Here is a 13,010-nt window from a genome sequence, read left to right as displayed (position 1 = left end):
GCTCCCCAGCCTCTCAGGCTGGCCTCCGTGGTCACCAGCATCCAATCCTGAATGCCGAATCTGCGGCCCTCTAGAAGATGAGCACTCTGTAATCACCACAGGAGAGACACCCTTGTCCTTGGATATAGGGTTATCCGCTGATGCATCTGAAGATGCGATCCGGACCATTTGTCCAGCAGATCCCACTGAAGAGTTCTTGCGTGAAATCTGCCGAATGGAAGCGCTTCGTAATAAGCCACCATTTTTACCAGGACTCTTGTGCAATGATGCACTGACACTTTTCCTGGTTTTAGGAGGATCCCGATTAGCTCGGATAACTCCCTGGCTTTCTCCTCTGGGAGAAACACCTTTTCCTGGACTGTGTCCAGAATCATCCCTAGGACCAGCAGACGTGTCGTCGGAACAACTGCGGTTTTGGAATATTTAGAATCCACCCGTGCTGTCGTAGAACTACTTGAGATAGTGCTACTCCGACCTCCAACTGTTCTCTGGACCTTGTTCTTATCAGGAGGTCGTCCATTTTCTTTGAAGACGAATCCTCCTTTCGGTCATTACCTTGGTAAGGACCCGGGGTGCCTTGGACAATCCAACGGCATCGTCTTGAAACTGATAGTGACAGTTCTGTACCACGAACCTGAGGTACCCTTGGTGAGAAAAGGCAAATTTTGGGACATGGAGGTAAGCATCCCTGATGTCCCGGGACACCATATAGTCCCCTTGTTCTTTGCTATCACTGCTCTGAGTGACTCCATCTGGATTTGAACCCTTGCAAGTGTTCAAATTTTCCAGATTTAGAATAGGTCTCACCTAGCCTTCAGTACCACCATATAGTGTGGAGTAATACCCCTTTCCTTGTTGTCGGAGGGGTAATTTTATTATCACCTGCTGGGAATACAGCTTGTGAATTGTTTTCAATACTGCCTCCCTGTCGGAGGGAGACATTGGTACAGCAGACTACAGGAACCTGCGAGGGGGGAAACCTCTCGACATTCCAATCTGTACCCCTTGGATACTACTTGTAGGATCCAGGGGTCCTGTACGGTCCCAGCGTCATGCTGAGAACTTGGTAGAAGCGGTGGAGGGCTTCTGTTCCTGGGAATGGGCTGCCTGCTGCAGTCTTCTTCCCTTTCCTCTATCCCTGGGCAGATATGACTCTTATAGGGACGAAAGGACTGAGGCTGAAAAGACGGTGTCTTTTTCTGCAGAGATGTGACTTAGGGTAAAAAACGGTGGATTTTCCAGCAGTTGCCCTGGCCACCAGGTCCCATGGACCGACCCCAAATAACTCCTCCCCTTTATACGGCAATACATCTTTGTGCCGTTTGGAATCTGCATCACCTGACCACTGTCGTGTCCATAAACATCTTCTTGCAGATATGGACATCGCATTTACTCTTGATGCCAGAGTGCAAATATCCCTCTGCGCATCTCGCATATATAGAAATGCATCCTTTAAATGCTCTATACAGTAGTCAATAAAATACTGTCCCTGTCAAAGGTATCAATATTTTTAGTCAGGGAATCCGACCAAGCCACCTCAGCTCTGCACATCCAGGCTGAGGCGATCGCTGGTCGCAGTATAACACCAGCATGTGTGTGTATACTTTTTAGGATATTTTTCAGCCTCCTATCAGCTGGCTCCTTAAGTACGGCCCTATCCGTAGATGGTACCGCCACTTGTTCTGATAAGCGTGTGAGCGCCTTATCCACCCAGAGGGGTGTTTCCCACCGCGCCTTAACTTCTGGCGGGAAAGGGTATACCGCCAATAATTTTCTATCGGGGGAAACCCACGCATCATCACACACTTCATTTAATTTATCTGATTCAGGAAAAACTACAGGTAGTTTTTTCACCTCACACATAATACCCTTTTTTGTGGTACTTGGAGTATCAGAAATATGTAACACCTCCTTCATTGCCCTTAACGTGTGGCCCTAAAAGAAAATACGTTTGTTTCTTCACCGTCGACACTGAAATCAGTGTCCGTGTCTGGGTCTGTGTCGACCGACTGAGGTAAATGGGCATTTTACAGCCCCTGACGGTGTTTGAGACGCCTGGACAGATACTAATTTGTTCGCCGGCCCTCTCATGTCGTCAACCGGCTTGCAGCGTGTTGACATTGTCACGTAATTTCCATAAATAAGCCATCCATTCCGGTGTCGACTCCCTAGAGAGTGACATCACCATTACAGGCAATTTGCTCCGCCTCCTCACCAATATTTTCCTCATACATGTCGACACACACGTACCGACAAACAGCACACACATAGGGAATGCTCTGATAGAGGACAGGACCCACTAGCCCTTTGGGGAGACAGAGGGAGAGTTTGCCAGCACACACCAAAACGCTATAATTATCCAGGGACAACCTTTATATAAGTGTTCCTTTTATAGCATTTTAATATATATACATATCGCCAAATCAGTGCCCCCCCTCTCTGTTTTAACCCTGTTTCTGTAGTGCAGTGCAGGGGAGATCATGGGAGCCTTCCCACCAGCCTTTCTGTGAGGGAAAATGGCGCTGTGTGCTGAGGAGAATAGGCCCCGCCCCCTTTTCGGCGGGCTTCTTCTCCGGAGTTTTAGATATCTGGCAGGGGTTAAATACATCCATATAGCCTCAAGGGCTATATGTGATGTATTTTTCGCCATACAGGTATTATACATTGCTGCCCAGGGCGCCCCCCCCCAGCGCCCTGCACCCTCCGTGACCGCTGTGTGAAGTGTGCTGACAACAATGGCGCACAGCTGCAGTGCTGTGCGCTACCTGATGAAGACTGAGAGTCTTCTGCCGCCTGGTTCCGGACCTCTTCATCTTCAGCATCTGCAAGGGGGGTCGGCGGCGCGGCTCCGGGACGAACCCCAGGGCGAGCCCTGTGTTCCGACTCCCTCTGGAGCTATGTCCAGTAGCCTAAGAATCCAATCCATCCTGCACGCAGGTGAGTTGAAAATCTCTCCCCTAAGTCCCTCGATGCAGTGAGCCTGTTGCCAGCAGGACTCACTGAAAATAAAGAACCTAAAAACTTTTTCTAAGCAACTCTTTAAGAGAGCCACCTAGATTGCACCCTTCTCGGCCGGGCACAAAAACCTAACTGAGGCTTGGAGGAGGGTCATAGGGGGAGGAGCCAGTACACATCACGTGATCCTAAAAGCTTGCTTTTGTGCCTTGTCTCCTGCGGAGCCGCTATTCCCCATGGTCCTGACGGAGTCCCCAGCATCCACTAGGACGTTAGAGAAATACAATTTATTTCAGTATTTTTTTCTAAGGGTACAAGACCACACCTCCTGTGATTATGCCACACCCCTTGAAAAGTACCTGGGCCCATCCTGGCTCTCGATTGCCCTGTCCACTATAGTATGTGTTATTATGTTGCAGGACTGCCAACTTCACTGTTAACCCATTTGCACCTTAATCCCCACAATTGCATTACTCGGTCAATATTCCTGTTATCTCACTAATAAATGTACCAGCTGGGTCTACTGTGAGAGTGCAGGCAATAAGTCAAACACCCTACTACCCTGAGCACTCCAATCAGGATGCAGGTAGCTGTGCAGCACCACAAGATCAAAGTGGAAAGCTCCAGTCTAGAGGTACAGATGGAGCCATGGTCATTTTGGCTTCTCTGCTGCACCTAGGCACACCATGGTTTATTAGCATAAACCCTTCGTCTATTGTTCTCAGCTGCTATACAATACAGAGAGAACAATACATCAGGGGATTAAGTCATTACAGCAGGGAATTAAGTCCGACTGCCCTGGCTCAGTTAATCCTATTAAAGGCCAAGATGAAGATGGCTCCATCTGTATATATATATTGCATGCCCTGGATCAAGCAGGTCTCAGACAGGGATATAACTATACTGTTTGCAGGGAGTGCTGTTGGAATGGGGCTTGGAGGTTTAGCGAGGCCTGGAGGTTTAGCGAGGCCTGGAGGCTTAGCGGGGCCTGGAGGTTAAGAGTGGCCAGGAGTCTTAGTGGGGCCTACCTCTAGGGCCATCCTCCCCTTTGCCCCACTCACATAAGTGAAATGTGATGTATATAATTATAGGAGACCTGGATTGTTGATTATACCATACAAAGAAATACCAGCCAAATAATGAAGAGGTTGGTATTGCCAGTGAAGTGTTCGTGGAATTGGCAATGATGGTATTTGCACCGTTGGTAGAAACCACAGTCAGCTCCAAATGACATAAAGGTGGTCCATGATGCTCTTAGAAGCTGGTGGATAATTTCAAGGTGTCCAAAGGATGCCTGAATGTCAAAATAGAACCCTGAGAGATAGTTGGAACAGACTGACACATTTTGTTGTGTCATAACGCACAGTTTCATTAGAAGCATACAATTATATTCCGCACTGTGGACCTCATTCAGTATCAGCAGTTTTTGCTAAATCTCAAAAACTACTACTGAAAAAATCTAATATTGGTTGCCGCCCAGCACAACATACGGAAAGATTAGGTGGGAGTTTTGTTCAATTCAGCTAAACATTTGAAGTTAATACGTTGCTCTACTTTTGAGTAAAGCATTTTTACAATGCATGAAAAAAGTTCAACTTCTTAGAACGCGTGTGACAGTAAACTATCTGTGCGAGAGCGGTGAAACTTGCAAAACCATTTTGGTATAGGCCAAGGTCAATGTTCCCCCACTCCCTTTTTTATCTCACGCAGTATCGTTTATGTTTTACAAGTAGCCGCATATATCTGTATCTCATATATTTCTAAAAAAAAATAATGCCACCATTCTCTCATTTATACAAAACCCCCAGACTTATTCCTGTCAGTTCAATATATTTTGAATCTGTATTATAAATGTTTATAACCAGCAATATGAATTGAATTGAATGCTCCGTTTTCTAAAGGGCGGTTTCCAAGTTTCCTGTTCTGTATGTGGCTTCTGATTACAGACGAAATTCAACTATCCCCTAAAAAAAAATGTTTGTTATACAGTAGTTGCTAATTAGTGCCCTCACTGCAATGTTTGAGTAATTGTAACTACAAAATGTCATTAATAATTACAATCTGTTGGTGAACAACAGATGCTGAGATTCTACTTATGGACCCTGTTATAATTAGAAAATGTGACATTTTAACTAATTAGATTTGATAATCCCATGTCCTTTCTAGTATATTGTGATTAATCTAATGCAAAACTTTGTGGAAAACAAGGAACACCTACTGGCGGTAATTTTCCCTACCTGTGAGGCTTGTATTCTGTATATCATGCCATAGGAAGGGATTGCAAAAATAAGAATTTACTTACCGATAATTCTATTTCTCGTAGTCCGTAGTGGATGCTGGGAACTCCGTAAGGACCATGGGGAATAGCGGCTCCGCAGGAGACTGGGCACAAAAGTAAAGCTTTAGAACTACCTGGTGTGCACTGGCTCCTCCCCCTATGACCCTCCTCCAAGCCTCAGTTAGGATACTGTGCCCGGACGAGCGTACACAATAAGGAAGGATTTTGAATCCCGGGTAAGACTCATACCAGCCACACCAATCACACCGTACAACCTGTGATCTGAACCCAGTTAACAGCATGATAACAGAGGAGCCTCTGAAAAGATGGCTCACAACAATAATAACCCGATTTTTGTAACAATAACTATGTACAAGTATTGCAGACAATCCGCACTTGGGATGGGTGCCCAGCATCCACTACGGACTACGAGAAATAGAATTATCGGTAAGTAAATTCTTATTTTCTCTGACGTCCTAGTGGATGCTGGGAACTCCGTAAGGACCATGGGGATTATACCAAAGCTCCCAAACGGGCGGGAGAGTGCGGATGACTCTGCAGCACCGAATGAGAGAACTCCAGGTCCTCCTCAGCCAGGGTATCAAATTTGTAGAATTTAGCAAACGTGTTTGCCCCTGACCAAATAGCTGCTCGGCAAAGTTGTAAAGCCGAGACCCCTCGGGCAGCCGCCCAAGATGAGCCCACCTTCCTTGTGGAATGGGCTTTTACAGATTTTGGCTGTGGCAGGCCTGCCACAGAATGTGTAAGCTGAATTGTACTACAAATCCAACGAGCAATAGTCTGCTTAGAAGCAGGAGCACCCAGCTTGTTGGGTGCATACAGGATAAACAGCGAGTCAGATTTTCTGACTCCAGCCGTCCTGGAAACATATATTTTCAGGGCCCTGACTACGTCCAGCAACTTGGAGTCCTCCAAGTCCCTAGTAGCCGCAGGTACCACAATAGGCTGGTTCAAGTGAAACGCTGAAACCACCTTAGGGAGAAATTGAGGACGAGTCCTCAATTCTGCCCTGTCCGTATGAAAAATTAGGTAAGGGCTTTTATAGGATAAAGCCGCCAATTCTGAGACACGCCTGGCTGAAGCCAGCGCCAACAGCATTACCACTTTCCATGTGAGATATTTTAAGTCCACAGTGGTGAGTGGTTCAAACCAATGTGATTTTTGGAACCCCAAAACTACATTGAGATCCCAAGGTGCCACTGGAGGCACAAAAGGAGGCTGTATATGCAGTACCCCCTTGACAAACGTCTGAACTTCAGGAACTGAAGCCAGTTCTTTCTGGAAGAAAATCGACAGGGCCGAAATTTGAACCTTAATGGACCCTAATTTTAGGCCCATAGACAGTCCTGTTTGCAGGAAATGCAGGAAACGACCCAGTTGAAATTCCTCTGTAGGGGCCTTCCTGGCCTCGCACCACGCAACATATTTACGCCAAATACGGTGATAATGCTGTACGGTTACATCCTTCCTGGCTTTGATCAGGGTAGGGATGACTTCATCCGGAATGCCTTTTTCCTTCAGGATCCGGCGTTCAACCGCCATGCCGTCAAACGCAGCCGCGGTAAGTCTTGGAACAGACAGGGTCCCTGCTGGAGCAGGTCCCTTCTTAGAGGTAGAGGCCACGGGTCCTCTGTGAGCATCTCTTGAAGTTCCGGGTACCAAATCCTTCTTGGCCAATCCGGAGCCACGAGTATAGTCCTTACTCCTCTCCTTCTTATGATTCTCAGTACCTTGGGTATGAGAGGCAGAGGAGGGAACACATACACTGACTGGTACACCCACGGTGTTACCAGAGCGTCCACAGCTATTGCCTGAGGGTCCCTTGACCTGGCGCAATACCAGTCTAGTTTTTTGTTGAGGTGGGACGCCATCATGTCCACCTTTGGTTTTTCCCAACGGTTCACAATCATGTGGAAGACTTCTGGGTGAAGTCCCCACTCTCCCGGGTGGAGGTCGTGTCTGCTGAGGAAGTCTGCTTCCCAGTTGTCCACTCCCGGAATGAACACTGCTGACAGTGCTATCACATGATTTTCCGCCCAGCGAAGAATCCTTGCAACTTCTGCCATTGGCCTCCTGCTTCTTGTGCCGCCCTGTCTGTTTACGTGGGCGACTGCCGTGATGTTGTCTGACTGGATCAGCACCGGCTGACCTTGAAGCAGAGGTCTTGCTAGGCTTAGAGCATTGTAGATGGCCCTTAGCTCCAGGATATTTATGTGAAGTGATGTCTCCAGGCTTGACCACAAGCCCTGGAAATTTCTTGCCTGTGTGACTGCTCCCCAGCCTCTCAGGCTGGCATCCGTGGTCACCAGGACCCAGTCCTGAATGCCGAATCTGCGGCCCTCTAGAAGATGAGCACTCTGCAACCACCACAGGAGAGACACCCTTGTCCTTGGTGACAAGATTATCCGCTGATGCATCTGAATATGCTACCCGGACCATTTGTCTAGCAGATCCCACTGGAAGGTTCTTGCGTGGAATCTGCCGAATGGGATTGCTTCGTAAGAAGCCACCATCTTTCCCAGGACCCTTGTGCATTGGTGCACTGAGACTTGGCCTGGTTTTAGGAGATTTCTGACTAGTTCGGATAACTCCCTGGCTTTCTCCTCCGGGAGAAACACCTTTTTCTGGACTGTGTCCAGGATCATCCCTAGGAATAGAAGTCGTGTCGTCGGGATCAGCTGCGATTTTGGAATATTGAGAATCCAACCGTGCTGGCGCAGCACTATCTGAGATAGTGCTACTCCGACTTCCAACTGTTCCCTGGATCTTGCCCTTATCAGGAGATCGTCCAAGTAAGGGATAACTAAAACTCCCTTCCTTCGAAGGAGTATCATCATTTCGGCCATTACCTTGGTAAAGATCCGGGGTGCCGTGGACAATCCAAACGGCAGCGTCTGAAACTGATAGTGACAGTTCTGTACCACAAACCTGAGGTACCCTTGGTGAGAAGGGTAAATTGGGACATGTAGGTAAGCATCTTTGATGTCCAGAGACACCATATAGTCCCCTTCTTCCAGGTTTGCAATCACTGCTCTGAGTGACTCCATCTTGAATTTGAACCTTTGTATGTAAGTGTTCAAGGATTTTAGGTTTAAAATTGGTCTCACCGAGCCGTCCGGCTTCGGTACCACAAATAGTGTGGAATAGTACCCCTTTCCCTGTTGTAGGAGGGGTACCTTGATTATCACCTGCTGGGAATATAGCTTGTGAATGGCTTCCAATACTGCCTCCCTGTCTGAGGGAGACGTCGGTAAAGCAGACTTTAGAAAACGGCGAGGGGGAGACGTCTCGAATTCCAATTTGTACCCCTGAGATACCACCTGAAGGATCCAGGGGTCCACTTGCGAGTGGGCCCACTGCGCACTGAACTTCTTGAGACGGGCCCCCACCGTGCCTGAGTCCGCTTGTAAAGCCCCAGCGTCATGCTGAGGACTTTGCGGAGGCGGGAGAGGGCTTTTGTTCCTGGGAACTGGCTGTTTGTTGCAGCCTTTTTCCTCTCCCTCTGCCACGGGGCAGAAATGAGGCGCCTTTTGCCCGCTTGCCCTTATGGGGCCGAAAGGACTGCGCCTGATAATACGGCGTCTTCTTAGGTTGAGAAGCTACCTGGGGTAAAAATGTGGATTTTCCAGCAGTTGCCGTGGCTACCAGGTCTGATAGACCTACCCCAAATAACTCCTCCCCCTTATAAGGCAATACTTCCATGTGCCTTTTAGAATCCGCATCACCTGACCACTGCCGCGTCCATAAACCTCTTCTTGCAGAAATGGACAGCGCGCTAACTCTTGATGCCAGTCGGCAAATATCCCTCTGTGCATCACGCATATATAGAAATGCATCCTTCAAATGCTCTATAGTCAGTAATATACTGTCCCTATCTAGGGTATCAATATTTTCAGTCAGGGAATCAGACCACGCCAGGCCCGCACTGCACATCCAGGCTGAGGCGATTGCTGGTCGCAATATAACACCCGTGTGAGTGTATATACATTTTAGGATATTCTCCAGCTTTCTATCGGCAGGTTTCTTTAGGGCGGCCGTATCAGGAGAGGGTAGTGCTACCTGTTTAGACAAGCGTGTGAGCGCTTTATCCACCCTAGGGGGTGTTTCCCGACGTGCCCTATCCTCTGGCGGGAAAGGGTACGATGCCAATAACCTTTTAGGAATTATCAGTTTTTTATCGGGGGAAACCCACGCCTCATCACACACTTCATTTAATTCCTCGGATACAGGAAAAACTACAGGCAGTTTTTTCTCACCAAACATAATACCCTTTTTAGTGGTACTTGTATTATCAGAGATATGCAATACATTTCTCATTGCTTCAATCATGTAACGTGTGGCCCTAGTGGAAGTCACGTTTGTCTCCTCATCATCGACACTGGAGTCAGTATCCGTGTCTGTGTCTGCCATTTGAGGTAACGGGCGTTTTAAAGCCCCTGATGGCGTTTGAGACCCCTGGACAGGCACAAGCTGAGTAGCCGGCTGTCTCATGTCGTCAACTGTCTGTCGTAAAGAGCTGACACTGTCACGCAATTCCTTCCATAAGCTCATCCACTCAGGTGTCGACTCCCTAGGGGGTGACAACTCTATAATAGGCAATTGCTCCGCCTCCATCTCATTTTCCTCCTCAAACATGTCGACACAATCGTACCGACACACCGCACACACACAGGGAATGCTCTGATAGAGGACAGGACCCCACTAGCCCTTTGGGGAGACAGAGGGAGAGTATGCCAGCACACACCAGAGCGCTATATATAGACAGGAATACCACTATAAAATGTGCTTTTCCCTTTATAGCTGCTGTTAGTATCAAAACTGCGCCAAATTAGTGCCCCCCTCTCTTTTTTTACCCTTTTCTGTAGTGCAGGACTGCAGGGGAGAGTCAGGGAGACGTCCTTCCAGCGGAGCTGTGATGGAAAATGGCGCCCGTGTGCTGAGGAGATAGGCTCCGCCCCCTTCTCGGTGGCCTTTTCTCCCGCTTTTTGGTGAGTTCTGGCAAGGGTTAAAATACATCCATATAGCCCTGGGGGTTATATGTGGTGTATTTATGCCAGCCAAGGTGTTTACATTGCTGCTCAGGGCGCCCCCCCCCTAGCGCCCTGCACCCTTAGTGACCGAAGTGTGAAGTGTGCCTGAGTAACAATGGCGCACAGCTGCAGTGCTGTGCGCTACCTTGTTGAAGACTGATGTCTTCTGCCGCCGATTTTTCCGGACCTCTTCTTGCTTCTGGCTCTGTAAGGGGGCCGGCGGCGCGGCTCTGGGACCGAGCTCCGAGGCTGGGCCTGTGTTCGGTCCCTCTGGAGCTAATGGTGTCCAGTAGCCTAAGAAGCCCAAGCTGGCTGCAAGCAGGCAGGTTTGCTTCTTCTCCCCTTAGTCCCTCGATGCAGTGAGCCTGTTGCCAGCAGGTCTCACTGAAAATAAAAAACCTAAAACTAAACTTTCACTAAGAAGCTCAGGAGAGCCCCTAGTGTGCACCCTTCTCGGCCGGGCACAAAAATCTAACTGAGGCTTGGAGGAGGGTCATAGGGGGAGGAGCCAGTGCACACCAGGTAGTCCTAAAGCTTTACTTTTGTGCCCAGTCTCCTGCGGAGCCGCTATTCCCCATGGTCCTTACGGAGTTCCCAGCATCCACTAGGACGTCAGAGAAAACCTAATAAAATCTTAATCAAGTAGAACTGATTACTTGGCATATATAGTGTCACTTACTTCTGGAATTGGACTGATTTAGACACCATCACTCACCTGTTGGGTCAGATATCATGATCTGGGAAACTTCAATCTCCTCTTCTGCTCGTGATTGTAGATTTACTAAGGAGCGGTTTGTCATCGGTGGCATTGACAGATAGATTTGAAACAGCAATAGGTATAAATGCTAAACAGGCCTGGTTTAAAATGTATTTATATTGGTTGATGATCGTACAGACCACTGTTAGTAAATCTATCCCATGGACTTTTTGCTCAGTGAAGGACAGATTCAGAGACGTGAGCAACCCTTATGGTTTGTGTATATATCTCCGTTGTTTTCAGATCTGCACTTATACAGATCTCTACGATAATTGCAGTGGCCCCTAAGCCACAGTGGCCAGTCTCACTGGCTCTGGAAACATGAAAACATCGGACATCCTGAGTAACTTGAGGGAACCTCACTGCCAGCTAATTTGACATTCTATTCCCACTTCTTGCAGCTGGGGCTATCTACCCCAATCCTGCACACAGGTATATACCCAATGGCTGCACTGTGCCCAGCTACTAGGGCTGCCTCACCTACTAATCTAATTCCCCATTCCTGTATCTGCTCTCCTAGTAACTACGCTGAACCCATATATTATCTCTTCTGCTCCTACTCCAGTTCCTACTGGCAGCTGCAGTAGCTCCAGCTACATCTTTCAAGACCCGGCAGTCATTTGACTGTCACTTCCCAGCAAGACCCCCAATCCTCTGGGGCTATACCTAACCCTAATTCCTACCCCTAACCCTCCATATAGTGCCTAACTCTAACCTCCCACCACAGCCTAACCCTAATGTCAGCATATTGAGAACATCCACATTTCACCTGTCGGCATTTTCAATGTGGGATGTTGCCTTTCAACAGTTAAAACTGTAGACACTGTGGTGTCGACATTATGAATGTTGACATTGTTATTGTCAACCATTAGTCTACGTCCCTTTGTCATCCAACTTTTCCACTCTCATATTTGAGGACTTCTTGATCACTCCTGTTCTTTCTCTAGCATGCTATTGCTTTGGAACCTCATCAGCTCCTTCTTCATATACATAATATAATGTGACAATGGAAATTCACAATCTCTAAATAACTACAGTGGTTTCCACATGAATCCAGGTGGCTAGAATGGAATGTTAATGATTTAAATTTAACATACCTACAGTAAATCTGAGCCCTTCATTTTTCCTCTAAAACTTATATGGGTACTCAATGGGTCTGTCAAACATCCTGTCTCCATAATCTGATAGAGTCATATTCTGTCAAAGCCCTGACACTTGTCTTCAGTAGTATCGCTAAGCTGTGTGACGTTTAGGAGTCCTCATACATCACACCTAGAAGTCCTCGTATGTTACATCTAGGAGTCCTCCTACATCATAGCTAGGAGTCCTCTTACATCACATCTAGAAGTCCTTGTACATAACATCTAGGAGTTCTCTTACATCATATCTAGGAGTCCTTGTACATCACATCTAGGAGTCCTCATACATCACAGCTAGGAGTCCTCGTACATCACATCAAGGAGTCCTCGTACATCACAGCAAGGAGTCCTCGTACATCACATCTAGAAGTCCTCGTACATCCCCCACCAAGAGTCCTCTTACATCACATCTAGAAGTCCTTGTATATTACATCTAGGAGTCCTCTAATATCACATCTAGGAGTACTCTTACATCACATCTAGAAGTCCTGGCTTGTATATTACATCTAGGAGTCCTCGTATATCACATCTAGGTGTCTTCATACATCACAGCTAGGAGTCCTCGTACATCACATCTAGGAGTCCTCATACATCACAGCTTAGATTCCTCGCACATCACATCTAGGAGTCCCTGTACATCACAAATAGGAGTCCTTGTACATCACATCTAGGAGTCCTCATACATCACATTTAGGAGTCCTTGTACTTCACATCAAAGTGTCCTCATACATCACATCTAGGAGACCTCATACATCACATCTAGGAGTCTCATACATCACATCTAGGAGTCTCATACATCACATCTAAGAGTCCTCATACATCACATCTAG

This window comes from Pseudophryne corroboree, chromosome 1 (assembly GCF_028390025.1).
Source record: "Pseudophryne corroboree isolate aPseCor3 chromosome 1, aPseCor3.hap2, whole genome shotgun sequence".
Classification (NCBI taxonomy): domain Eukaryota; kingdom Metazoa; phylum Chordata; class Amphibia; order Anura; family Myobatrachidae; genus Pseudophryne; species Pseudophryne corroboree.
The sequence above is the reverse complement of the archived record's forward strand: the minus strand, read 5'-3'. Positions refer to the sequence as shown.